The sequence below is a fragment of the Scleropages formosus genome, chromosome 3 (genome assembly GCF_900964775.1).
Source record: "Scleropages formosus chromosome 3, fSclFor1.1, whole genome shotgun sequence".
In the NCBI taxonomy this organism is placed as follows: Eukaryota; Metazoa; Chordata; class Actinopteri; order Osteoglossiformes; family Osteoglossidae; genus Scleropages; species Scleropages formosus.
Genome location: NC_041808.1, coordinates 4695975 through 4710095, shown reverse-complemented (window position 1 = coordinate 4710095; position 14121 = coordinate 4695975). Strand labels below are relative to the sequence as shown.

The window sequence follows — 14121 nt, the reverse complement described above, 5'->3', positions numbered from 1 at the left end:
AGATTTTCTTTTGTTGCCTCATGCTGCAACTATGTTTGTACATAGTATATAGTGTGAGTGACAGAGAGTGTGCTCCACTGATGTATGGATGAGTGACCCAGTGTAAGTAGTGTATCTAGCAGTGTAAGTCACCTTGGTCAATAAGGTGTGTGGACTGGTAACACTACATAGAGTTCATTAGGAGTCGCTTTGGAGAAAAGCATCTGCTAAGTAAATAAATGTTAGATATATTTGATTCACTGTGTGCCACCATAATGTACATACAGCACAAAGACAAATTTTAATTTGTCCTTTAAAGTCATAAATACAGCCCAAACCTTGCAATTTACCCTTTTTCAGCAATATTCTTACAGAATAATTGTGTCTATAAAGCTGTCACTTTAAATCTCTGAGATGTTGACACAGCTTTATTTGTCCAGGCGTGTGTTCTCTTTCGCAGAACTATAGAGCGAAGGTGAAACTCAGAGAGCGGTTCCCTCCTTCAATCTGATCTGACAAAGCCTGGGGCAAAGCCATTAAAATGGCGACTAAACCGTCATTTCTGGATGAGGAGCTGTGCTGCTCTGTATGCTGTGAGATCTTCAAGGATCCTGTTGTCCTGAGGTGTAGTCACAGCTTCTGTAGATTATGTTTGCAGCAGTTCTGGGAACACAGGAGCTCCAGAGAGTGTCCCTTGTGTCGGAGAAGGTCCTCTACTGGAGATCCTCCACCAAGTCTGGTTTTAAAGAATGTTGTGGAAACGTACCTGGAGAAAAAGAGTGAGGCCGAAGCTGCTGAGAAGATTGAGTCTCCAGAGAAGAATGAACTTCGCTGCAGTGTCCATGGAGAGAAACTTGTGTTCTTCTGTGCGGATGACCAGGAAGTTCTCTGTGTGGTGTGTCAGACCTCAAAAAAACACAGAAACCACCAGCTCTGTCCAGTAGATGAGGCTGCGCTGGATATGAAGGTATTTTATTTCATGTTTCAGTAGTAAAACTCAGAAGTTTCAAAAGTAACTTCAAATGCTGAGAGATGTTTACAAGTATGAACTCAGAGGTCAGAGTCAGCCAGAGTAACATTTCTTCTTGTTAACCTGGTTGGCAAAGTACTCCTTCATTCCACAAAAAACACTAGATATGTGCAGTTAACCAAGGGTAATCAAAAATAACCAGAATGTGCAGTGTCAGAATCAGCTAGAAAGAGATGCTTTTCAAAAAAGACTGATCTATTAACATAAGGGAGCAGTAACATATTGGACACAACAAGATCCTATTGGCTGTCCTCTCAAAGGAGATGGAGAACCATTTAACCAGACAGCTGCAGTGATCTGAACCAGCAACAGCAATTCATTTTTATGGGAAGACAATTTACATTGAGTTTTTACATTTACTGTATGATTATTAAGGGGGGTGTGGTGGTGCAGTGGGTTGGACCAGGTCCTGCTCTCCAGTGGGTCTGGGGTTCGAGTCCCGCTTGGGGTGCCTTGCGACGGACTGGCGTCCCGTCCTGGGTGTGTCCCCTCCCCCTCCGGCCTTACGCCCTGTGTTGCCGGGTAGGCTCCGGTTCCCCGGGACCCCGTATGGGACAAGTGGTTCTGAAAATGTGTGTGTGTGTGTTTAATAATGATAGTGCCTTTATAACATTTATAAAACCATTTATTATCGACCTTGAACTATGAGTGTTAGAGGATGACTGACCTCAGAGAGTGTTTAGTATCAAAACAGGAGTTGTTTGTTACAGATTAATAAATTTTACTCATGAAGATGTGTATGTTTTTTCTAATGTCTCAAAATTTGATTGTTTGTCATTTTTTTTTCATTTACCAGTTTATCAAACTGTCTATTGAAAAGGCACTTGAATTCCTCACGTAAAACACTATACTGTACACCTGTAGTGGCACTATAGTCAAATAATGGTCCAATGAAAAATCAAGACTAACAGGATGGAAACTTTGATGTTTTTATTAAGTGTAAAACATAAAAACAGAAATGGGACAACATGAAACAGGATCATATATTAGTTTGTCTCTCAATAATCAATCTGTACAATTAATTCCAGGAGGAATGCAAGACTGCACTGAAACCACTAAAGGAAAAACTGGAAAAGTTCAATGAAGCTAAAAAACAGTGTGAAAAAACAGTGAAACACATAAAGGTAAATGGATGATTTTTTAAAGCCTTTATATGAGTCAGTGAGTGAAGAGGTCTTTCCCATCAGCACACTGATCCTACAGCTTGGAAAGGACACGTTCTGTTGTTTGTGTTGTTCTTTCTATGAGAGACACTAACTGGTATCATTGTCATGATGATGATCTACCTGAACTGACAGCTGTATTGACTCCTCCTACAAACTCATGAAGCACTTTAGGTCACCAGGAGACACCGGTAAGAGATGAAAATCCTCAGATCAGCAGTAGATCTCCTACACGATGTCATGTGTGAAGTGTGTAAAGAAAGCAGTGTGTTTGGCAGGGGGTGTATCAGAGGAGCTTCTCTTTTGAATGGATCCACACAGACAGGGAGAGGACTGGTGATGATTAGATGTCACACAGAATTGGAACCAACTATTAAATGTCCATATGAGGAGGACTGAAGAGTTAAGAGTGATACTGAACTGTACAGTTTGTATTAAATGTGACTGTAATTTTCAGAATCAGGCTCAACACACAGAGAAACAGATAAAAGAGGAGTTTGAGAAGCTCCACCAGTTCCTGCGAGATGAAGAGGAGGCCAGATTGGCTGCATTAAGGGAGGAAGAGGAGCAGAAGAGTGAGAGGATGAAGGAGAAGATAGAAAACATCTCCAAACATGTCTCCATACTGTCAGACAGAATCAGAAAGATTGAGGAAGATCTGAACAATGAAGACACCAAATTCCTGATGGTAGGATGATGGTTTATAACTATTTCTTCTTCAGCACTGACTGAGTGAACACACTGACTTATTTTTATTTGTCTTTTGCAGACCTATAAGAGGACAAAACGAAGGTATTTATTTAAATTTTAATTTTTAATTTTATTTTAATTCCCTTCCAACCCCACATCATCATTCAGTCCTACTTGTCCTTGTAGAGCCCAGTGTGAAGTGCAGGATCCAGAGGTGCTTTCAGGGGTGCTGATAGATGTGGCCAAACATCTGGGTTCTCTGAGCTTCAGAGTCTGGGAGAAGATGCTGCACATTGTCACATACAGTGAGTACTGGGCACCTGGTAGAAGCCCTTTCATATACAAAACTGTTACGTTTGAAAAGCAGCACGAGTGTTGGGGTCACTTTGTTTTTTACATTTTTTTTACCAGTTTTAAACTGGACTTGATTTTATTTTACTTATTATATTATAAAGGTTTACAGTAGTTGGGCTCTGTCAGCACTTTGAGGTTTATTCAGGTGTTGGTTCAGTAGATCATATTTGTGTACTGTAGTTTACACCCCTTTTGAAACTTAATTTCAGCTTATTATCTGTAACACTGGATATTGACTGAAAACTGTTTCAAAGTAATTTGTGAAAGGTTCTGTAATTTGAAAAGGTTTATCAGTCTATTTCTTTACCCTCAGCCTGTGTGTGTGTGTATGCGCTCTTTAGCAGAACATCATAAAACAGGTGTTTGTCAGATTGTAGGGTAATGTGAAGGTGACTGTAAACAGTGTGAAACAAATTCAGATTCTCCACCGGAACCGTTCAAATGTGTAAATATCAATAAATCTGTGACACACTTTGATGAACAGACTAAAACTTAAATGGGTTTTAACAGTAAATGAAATCATTAGATAGGATTTCAACACAAACTTAAATTTAACACCATTTATCATTTCAGATTGGATTAAAATATATGATTTTCTAAACATTGAAAAAAAAACTACTTTTTTGTTAGAGAAAACTGAAGCTGTAGTTTGCTAATTTCCGTCCATTTAAGACTGTGTTGATAAACTTCAGTTACATGTTTTTAAGGCAAAACTACTGACAAATGTCAAATAGAATATTTACATCAAGTTAGTGTATCATTAAATCCTACTTTTATTAATAAAATGTTTAATGTTTTTATATTCTCTGTGGATCCCGCAGCACCTATGACTCTGGACCCCAACACTGCTCACCCAAAACTCTCTGTGTCTGATGATCTGACCTGTGTGAGAAACACTGGAGTCGAACAACAGCTTCCTGACAGCGCAGAGAGGTTTGACTATTGTGTGTGTGTGTTGGGCTCTGAGGGGTTTACTTCAGGAAAACACAGCTGGGAGGTGGAGGTGGGAAACAAACCAAGATGGATTGTAGGCGTGGTGAAAGAGTCCATCAACAGGAAGGGGAAGATTACAGCCACTCCAGAAAATGGATTCTGGGTTGTTGCTCTGAGGAATGGTGACAAATATAGAGCAGGTGGAGTTACTAATCTCACACTGAAGAAGAAACCCCAGAGGATCCGGGTTCATCTGGACTATGACAGGGGGGAGGTGTCCTTCTTCAACCCTACTGACATGTCACACATCTACACATTTAAAGACACTTTCACTGAGAAACTGTTTCCATATTTCTATCCCTCTCCATATGATGATGGCAGTAACTCTGGAGCTTTGAAGATCTATCCAGTGAAGGTGTCAGTAACTGTCATGTAACTGTAATGAAGGTGTTCAGGCTTCTGAATTGAAATCTTGTAAACTTTGATTTAGTTTTGTTGACTGTCACTTATAATCAGTCAATGCAAATGTGCAGAGAATAGGAATGATGAGCTCAAGATGTTGTGAAGGTGAAATAAAATCTCAATAAATTGAAATATCTTAAAAACTCAACAGCAGTTGTTTGGAATGTGTTTTTGGGTGCAGCAGGTAGTGCTTCTGTCTCACAGCACCTGGGCTGCCTGGGTGTGGGTTTGAATCCATCAGTCTGTCTGCAGTTCACATGTTCTCCACGTTTGTATATCTTTCCTCCCACAGTGCAATGATGTGTTACAGCTGAACTGGTGACTAAATTGTACATGTGTCCATCTTCTTCACCTAGTGTAAATGATCATGGCAGTAACTGTAGCGCTCCGATGATCCATCCAGTGAAGGTCTGTTTAACTGATTGACTCTCATGTCTGTGAACATATTTTTTTTTAGATCAACACGTTTGCTGATATTTAAAGTCAGATATTAAAAGATATGCTGGATGGGTTCAGTAAATGTGTAAAATAAAATGAAAGATATGTGTGAGGTCTCACATGTCCTGATCCGTTACCATTATAGGGCAAGGAGCGTTGATTTTTACTGCCAGTTGTACAGTTAGGATATTTTTAAATGAAGAAACTTTTCTGAAAATGAAGTCTGAAGTGAAAGTTTAAATCATAAACCCAGGTTAAAACGTACCGACGTGTTCCCAAAAGAAATACGAGGTCATTGACAGTGAAGGTTCCCTTACCGCAGCATGATAGACTGCGACTCTCACTCAACCAAAATCCAAACCATCAAACCAGATTTAATGCACCAACAAATAATCAATCCAAGCCTAACCGACTAATACAAAGAACCCAAGGCACACCGACCAACAGAACACCCAAAACAAGCCTAACCCAACAAATCAGCCATCCAGCCAACCCACTAATAATAACCAACCACCAAACCACACCCAACAAATCCAAACCTACAGACCACAGTACAACCACCAACAAAAACCAACCAAGCCTACTCCCACAAACATAGAAACTAACCAACAACCCACACAGACCAGGTCTAACACATCAACTCAGAACCATCCACCCATACCACCAGCAAAACTAAGCCAACCAACCAAGCCTAATAACCAGCCATCAAACACACCCAACAAACACGAAACCAACAAACCAAGTCTAACCCACCCACACAAAAACCAACAAACCACACCCACCAACAACACCAAACAAACAAACCACATCTGATCCACCACCAAACCAAGCCTAACAACCAACGCAACAAATACAATCAACCGACCTCAACAAAACCAACTCACCAGACCAAGCCTAACTCACCAGCCAAACCAACAAACCACACCAGCCAGGCACAAACATGAGTATTTCATTGAGGTTATTAAGTGGGCACCTCCCTTCGTCGGTGTTTCGTTGAATTAGGCCCACGACACCTCCGGAAGGCTCAACAGTGCAATCCGGCATCCCAGACGCACCCCCCTCCACACACATGTTCGATACCCTTCACCCTCAACAACTACCGCAACCCCGCTAACTCAACCAGCTAAACCACAGTTCTATACATACCTTCTAACCTTACTTCCATACCTGCTACCAAACCAACTGCAAATGTACCACTCCACAAGTTTAAACTATCCTACTTAATAAGGCCACACCTCCTTAATTATCACTAGTTGCCTCTCATTACTCATCACCTGCCACTAAATTTTTTGCTATCACACATCTCCCTCCAGCCTGTAACTCCAACTACCCTGCTCTCTATCCAGCCACAACCACTGACTTGCCTCCACAGCTGCCTCAGACAGCTCCTTCACCGCCGCCTTGAACGATCAGCCTCTAATATCAAACTCCCCCAACAATACTGTAGCTGATTTAGCCACAAACCCTCTAACACCAACCTCTACCGGCCTCACATGAGCCTGCCAACCACTGACCCTTGCCTCTGCCACCAAATCAGCATACTTTAACAGTTTCCGCTCATATGCCTCCCCAACAGCAACCTCGAACGGCACTGTTAACTCTACAAAGTACACAGTACGCTCACCCTCCGAATATAACATCATGTCCCGCTGCAGTGAAGTAACAGCAATGACCTGCAGAACCTGGAGCTGCTTGCCCACGTCAACCAACAGCTTCCAGTCCCATGCGTTACCCCACCTACCAGGGCACGTCTGCCCTTGCATAGTGCTACTCCCTCCTGCCCGCACAAAACCAGTTGCTCTAGCTGACCTGCCAATAGGCAGAGAATTCACAGCTTGCCGCTTACTCTCAAACACACCTGCAAAACATCTAAGAACTTGATTATGACGCCAAGTATAGTTCCCCTGCCCCAAACTAACCTTACACCCTGACAAAATGTGCCTCAGCATCACCACACCGCTACACAACTTACAAGAACCATCGCCACCTGCCCATTGCTTAACATTCTGTGGTGTTGGTAACATGTCACAAGTTGCTCCAACAATAAACTTAAGGCGACACACCTCCATCACCCACACATCTTGCCAGCGCAACTTCCTCCTCTCCACACCTTCCCAGTTCACTCACTGACCCTGCTTCACCAATGCGACTGCCGTTGCACGACTCACCTCCTCTTCCTGCCCTCGGACCTGCTCAACAACCAACCGGCGTCTGTCTGTCTCCGGGGCAGCACTCCACAACCACCGCAAATGGCCAGAGCCAAACCCTGCCTTCCCTCTCTGCACATGCCCAACCACATCCAACAACATCAGCGCCCCTTTTGCGCTCTGAACAGCACCTCTGTGGTTCCACCCGCTACCTGTCCTCACTGACGGCACCACCTTCCTCACAAACTCGTCTCTTGACTCCACTAGAGTCAGCTCCAAACCCACCTTTGCACACTTATACTCCTCCACCAAACTTGATACCGGCAGCTTGCCCTTACCATATAAGGCTACACTACTCAAACAGTGTGGCACTCCCAGCCATCTCTTTATCGCTGCACTAATTATTTGCTTGCGCTTCTCCACCTACCGAACAAAAAACTCTTACACCATACGTGGCCACCTAATATGTGGCAAGAGCCGAACTGCAGACACCACAACTTTAACTTCCCAGGGGGGGAGGTATGCATCAATGCTCTTTATGCCATCCACAATCACCTCCCTGAGTGCAACAACCTGCTCCTTATCGCTTAAACAGAACTATACCATCTACCCAAACTCTTAACTGACTTCTCCAAAACAGAAGGAATCACTTCCTCATCGATACAAAAGTTCTCCTTTACCACCTTCCCACCAATAATTGAGAGAATCCTTGATTTACTTGGCTTAACCTTCAACTTAGCCCACTTCACGTTCTCATTGAGCTTAGACAACAAATGACACGTACAAGGAGCCGTAGCTGTAACGGTAGTCATGTCATCCATAAATGCTCTAATAGGGGGTAGGCGCGTCCCATCCCGCAGCCTCTCACCACCAACAACCCATTTGGAAGCCCTTATAATAACTTCCATTGCCATTGTGAAAGCCAATGGCAAAATTGTACAACCAGCCATGATCCCAACCTGCAACCGATGCCAAGATGTTGTATAGCTTTCCGTACTAAAACAAAATTGAATATCCGCAAAGTAGGCTTTCACCAGCCTCGTAACACTTCCAGGAACCTTAAAAAACCTGAACGCCTCCCATAGCAAACTGTGCGGAACCGATCCATAAGCATTCACTAAATCCAAGAATACCACCTGAGATCTCTTTTCTCCTTCTTAGCAGACTGAATCTGACGCCAAATCATACTGGTGTGCTCTAAGCACCCTGAGCATCCTGGAAGCCTCGCTTTCTGCACAGAGGTATCAATCAGCCTGTTGGCTTTCAAGTACGCTACCAACCTCCTTGTCACAACATTAAAGAAAATCTTCCCTTCAACATTCAGAAGGCTGATAGGCCTAAACTGGCCTACCCCAACAGCTTCCTTTTCCTTAGGAATTAAAATTCCACCTGCTCTCTGCCACGGCTTGGGAATTACCCCCTTCTTCCACACAACAGCCATCAGTTTCCACAGAAATTTTAGCACACCAGGAGCACATTTAAACACCTGGTATGGTACCCCATTTGGGCCGGGAGCCGAAGAGGCCCTTGCCCGCCGCACTACATCTTGCACCTCTCCCCACCTCGGAGGACACACATTCATTTCCCACTTTATCTCCCCTACAGGGGGGATGTCCACCAGCAACTCTAGACCACCACCACCAAGCTCTTCACAAGAGTACACCTCACGCAGATAACCATCCAGCTCCTGCTTCCCTACCCTTAACGTCCCAGACTTCTCCTTACCAAACAGAGCCTTCACAAACTTGAACGGATCTCTGAAAAATGCCACCCTGGCCTGTTCTTTCTTCTTCCTCCTCCTCCTAAGAGCCTCTGTCCTTCTTAATACAGCTAGTCTAGTCTTTATACCTGCCTGCAAGACACACACACAAAAAAAAAATTCCTCTCTATTTATCATGAAGTTATTTCTCTTTTTCTTTCCCATATCTTATTACACAAATCAACTTTTTAATTTATTTTAAATCTGCTAATCATGTAATATATTGTGCAATATATTTACAGGGTTACATAAGTTATTATTACATCTCTATTTGCTATTATGGTTTTAAAAGTAAGATGGACCTCCTCTGTCTGTAGGATTGTGATTGAAAACCTGAATTTCAGTCTTCAGGATGTCGTGAAAAGTTTAATTCTATCTTCCCTGCAAAGTGAAAGTGAAACTTTGACTGAACGATTTCACAGCTGAAGAGACGTCACGTAAATAAAAAAGTCTAAAATGGCGGCTACAAGTGTGTCTCTGGACGAGGAGTTTATTTGCTCTGTGTGCTGTGAGATCTTCAAGGATCCTGTTGTCCTGAGATGCAGCCACAGCTTCTGTAGATCTTGTGTGCAGCAGTACTGGGAACAGAAGAACTCCAGAGAGTGTCCTGTGTGTAGGAGGAGGTCCTCTATTGAAAATCCTCCACCAAACCTCGTTCTAAAGAATATTGTGGAAACGTACCTAAAGAAAAGGAGTGAGGCTGAACCTGTAGAGGAGAGCGAAGCTCGTTGCAGCGTCCATGGGGAGAAACTTCTTCTCTTCTGTGTTGAAGACCAGGAGCCCATTTGCTTGGTGTGTCACTTGTCAAAAAATCACAGAAACCACCAGTTCTGTCCAGTGGAAGAGGCTGCAGGGGATATGAAGGTATTTTATTCAACATTTCAGTTTTGAATTTTTTTGTGTGGAAACCTAGTTTAAACATGAAACCTGAGAACAGTAGATGTTTCCAGTTTCATATTTAGACATCAGCCTCTACCAGAGGAGCTCAAATTACACACAGTATTTAGTATAAACACAAAAGTGAATAACTAATAAAAAATTGAAAAGTTGGTTAAAGTTGTGTTAAAAATACTTTGAATGTTTAATAAAGGGGGTGCGGTGGCGCAGTGGGTGGGACCACAGTCCTGCTCTCCAGTGGGTCTGGGGTTTGAGTCCCGCTTGGGGTGCCTTGCGATGGACTGGTGTCCCGTCCTGGGTGTGTCCCCTCCCCCTCCGGCCTTACGCCCTGTGTTACCGGGTAGGCTCCGGTTCCCTGTGACCCTGTAAGGGACAAGGGGTTCTGAAAGTGTGTGTGTGTGTGTGTGTGTGTTTAATAATGGAAGGGGGGTGCGGTGGCGCAGTGGGTTGGGCCACAGTCCTGCTCTCCGGTGGGTTTGGGGTTCAAGTCCTGCTTGGGGTTCCTTGTGATGGACTGGTGTCCCGTCCTGGGTGTGTCCCCTTCCCCCTCTGTTACCGGGTAGGCTCTGGTTCCCTGGGACCCTGTATGGGACAAGTGGTTCTGAAAATGTGTGTGTGTGTGTTTAATAATGATAATGCCTTTATAACATTTATAAAACCATTTATTATCGACCTTGAACTATGAGTGTTAGAGGATGACTGACCTCAGAGAGTGTTTAGTATCAAAACAGGAGTTGTTTGTTACAGATTAATAAATTTTACTCATGAAGATGTGTATGTTTTTTCTAATGTCTCAAAATTTGATTGTTTGTCATTTTTTTTTCATTTACCAGTTTATCAAACTGTCTATTGAAAAGGCACTTGAATTCCTCACGTAAAACACTATACTGTACACCTGTAGTGGCACTATAGTCAAATAATGGTCCAATGAAAAATCAAGACTAACAGGATGGAAACTTTGATGTTTTTATTAAGTGTAAAACATAAAAACAGAAATGGGACAACATGAAGCAGGATCATATATTAGTTTGTCTCTCAATAATCAATCTGTGCATTTAATTCTAGGAGGAACGCAAGGCTGAGTTGAAACCAATAAAAGAGAAACTGGAAAAGTTCAATGAAGCTAAAAAACAGTGTGAAAAAACAGTGAAACACATAAAGGTAAATGGATGATTTTTTAAAGCCTTTATATGAGTCAGTGAGTGAAGAGGTCTTTCCCATCAGCACACTGGTCCTACAGCTTGGAAAGGACACGTTCTGTTGTTTGTGTTGTTCTTTCTATGAGAGACACTAACTGGTATCATTGTCATGATGATGATCTACCTGAACTGACAGCTGTATTGACTCCTCCTACAAACTCATGAAGCACTTTAGGTCACCAGGAGACACCGGTAAGAGATGAAAATCCTCAGATCAGCAGTAGATCTCCTACACGATGTCATGTGTGAAGTGTGTAAAGAAAGCAGTGTGTTTGGCAGGGGGTGTATCAGAGGAGCTTCTCTTTTGAATGGATCCACACAGACATGGGGAGGACTGGTGATGATTAGATGTCACACAGAATTGGAACCAACTACTAAATGTCCATATGAGGAGGACTGAAGAGTTAAGAGTGATACTGAACGGTACAGTTTTTGTGACTGTAATTTTCAGAATCAGGCTCAACACACAGAGAAACAGATAAAGTAGGAGTTTGAGAAGCTCCACCAGTTCCTGCGAGATGAAGAGGAGGCCAGATTGGCTGCACTGAGGGAGGAAGAGGAGCAGAAGAGTCAGAAGATGAAGGAGAAGATAAAAAACATCTCCAAACACGTCTCCATCCTGTCAGACAGAATCAGAGACATTGAGGAACATCTAAACAATGAAGACACCAAATTCCTGGTGGTAGGATGATGGTTTATAATTATTTCTTCTTCAGCACTGATTGAGTGAACACACTGACTTATTTTTATTTATCTGTTTTCCAGACCTACAAGAGCAGAAAGCAAAGGTATTTATTTTAATTAGTATTTTTTATTTTAATTCCCTTCCAACCCCACATCATCATTCAGTCCTGCTTGTCCTTGCAGAGCCCAGTGTGAAGTGCAGGATCCAGAGGTGCTTTCAGGGGCGCTGATAGATGTGGCCAAACATCTGGGTTCTCTGAGCTTCAGAGTCTGGGAGAAGATGCTGCACATTGTCACATACAGTGAGTACTGGGCACCCGGTAGAAGCCCTTTTATATGCAAAACGGCCGTATCTGAAAAGCAGCACCAGTGTTGGGGTCACTTTGTTTTTTTTACTTTTTTTACCAGTTTTAAATTGGGGTTTATTTTATTTATTATATTATAGAGGGTTACAGAAGGTGGTCTCTGTCAGCACTTTGAGGTTTATTCAGGTGTTGGTTCAGTAGATCATCTTTGTGTCCTGCAATTTACACCCCTGATGCAACTTGACGGTTTGGGTTTCAAATTTAGTAAATTACCAGTAAGACTGAATATTGACTGAAAACTGTATTTCGAAGTAGTTGGTGAAAAATGCTATAAGAAAGTTTTCCTCCCTTTTTCTTTACTCTTGGCGTCAGTGTGTGTGTGCGCTCTTTAGCAGAACATCGTAAAACAGGGTTTTTGTCAGACTGTAGGATAATGTGAAGGTGACTGTATACAGTGTGAAACAGATTCAAATCCTCCGCTGGAACCGTTCAAATGTATAAATATCAATATATCTGTGACACACTTTGATAAACAGACTAAAGGTTAAAAGGGTTTTAACTGCAAATAATATGACGTGGGATTTCAATACCAACTTAAACTTTAACACATTATCTCACTTCAGACTGGATTAAAAAAAAAGATTTTCTGAACATTTAGAAAAACTTTTTCTGTTGTCAAAGGAACCTGAAGCTGTAAGTAACGATTTGTTTCTAATTCACTCTGAACTTACTGTCTGTTCATCAATTTCAATGGTATATTTTTAATGCAAAACTGTTGACAAATGACAAACAGAAAATTTAAATCAAGTTTGTGTTTCATAAAATCCTGCCTTTATTACTAAAATGTTAATGTTTCTTCTTTCTCTGTGGATCCCACAGCTCCTGTGACTCTGGACCCCAACACTGCATCCCCCTACCTCTCTGTGTCTGATGATCTGACCTGTGTGAGAATCACTGGAGTCGAACAGCAGCTTCCTGACAACACAGAGAGGTTTTCTAAGTATGCAATGGTGTTGGGCTCTGAGGGGTTTACTTCAGGAAAACACAGCTGGGAGGTGGAGGTGGGAAACAAACCAAAGTGGGATGTAGGAGTGGTGAAAGAGTCCATCAGCAGGAAGGGGGAGATCACATACAGTCCAAAGAATGGATTATGGGTTTTACTTCTGAGGAATGGTGATAAATATAGAGCAGCTGGAGTTACTGATCTCACACTGAAGAAGAAACCCCAGAGGATCCGGGTTCAGCTGGACTATGACAGGGGGAAGGTGTCCTTCTTCAACCCCACTGACATGTCACGCATCTACACTTTTACAGACACTTTCACTGAGAAACTGTTTCCATATTTCTATCCTTCTTCACATGATGATGGCAGTTACTCTGGAGCTTTGAAGATCTGTCCAGTGAAGGTGTCTGTAACTGTCAACTGACTGTAATGAAGGTGTTCAGGATTCTGAATTGAAATCTTGTAAACTTTCATTTAGTTTTGTTGAATGTCACTAATAATGAAACCAGTCAATGTAAATGTGCAGAGAAAAGGAATCATGGGCTGTCTTACAGCACCTGGGCTGTCAGGGTGTGGGTTTGAATCTGTCAGTCTGTGTGCGGTTCACATGTTCTCCACATTTGTATGTCTTTCCTCCCACATTACAATGATGTGTTACAGCTGAACTGGTGACTAAATTGTACATGTGTCCATTTTCTTCACCTAGTGTAAATGATCATGGCAGAAACTGTAGAGCTCCGATGATCCATCCAGTGAAGGTCTGTTTAACTGATTGACTCTCATGTCTGTGAACATATTTTTTTTTAGATCAACACGTTTGCTGATATTTAAAGTCAGATATTAAAAGATATGCTGGATGGGTTCAGTAAATGTGTAAAATAAAATGAAAGATATGTGTGAGGTCCCACACGTGTCCTGATGTGTCACCATTATAGGGCAAGGAGCACTGATTTTTACTGCCAGTTGTACAGTTAGGGTATTTTTAAATGAAGAAACTTCTCTGAAAATGAAGTCTGAAGTGAAAGTTTAAATCAGAAACCCAGGTTAAAACATACTGACGTGTTTCCAAAAGAAATAC

The 14121-nt window shown here is 42.3% G+C and overlaps 1 pseudogene; it reads left to right on the top strand.

Annotated features, from left to right (window-relative positions):
* Nucleotides 1-472: 472 nt before the first annotated feature.
* LOC108931504 (E3 ubiquitin-protein ligase TRIM39-like) lies at nt 473-13850 on the top strand (annotated as a pseudogene).
* The last annotated feature ends 271 nt before the right edge of the window (nt 13851-14121 follow it).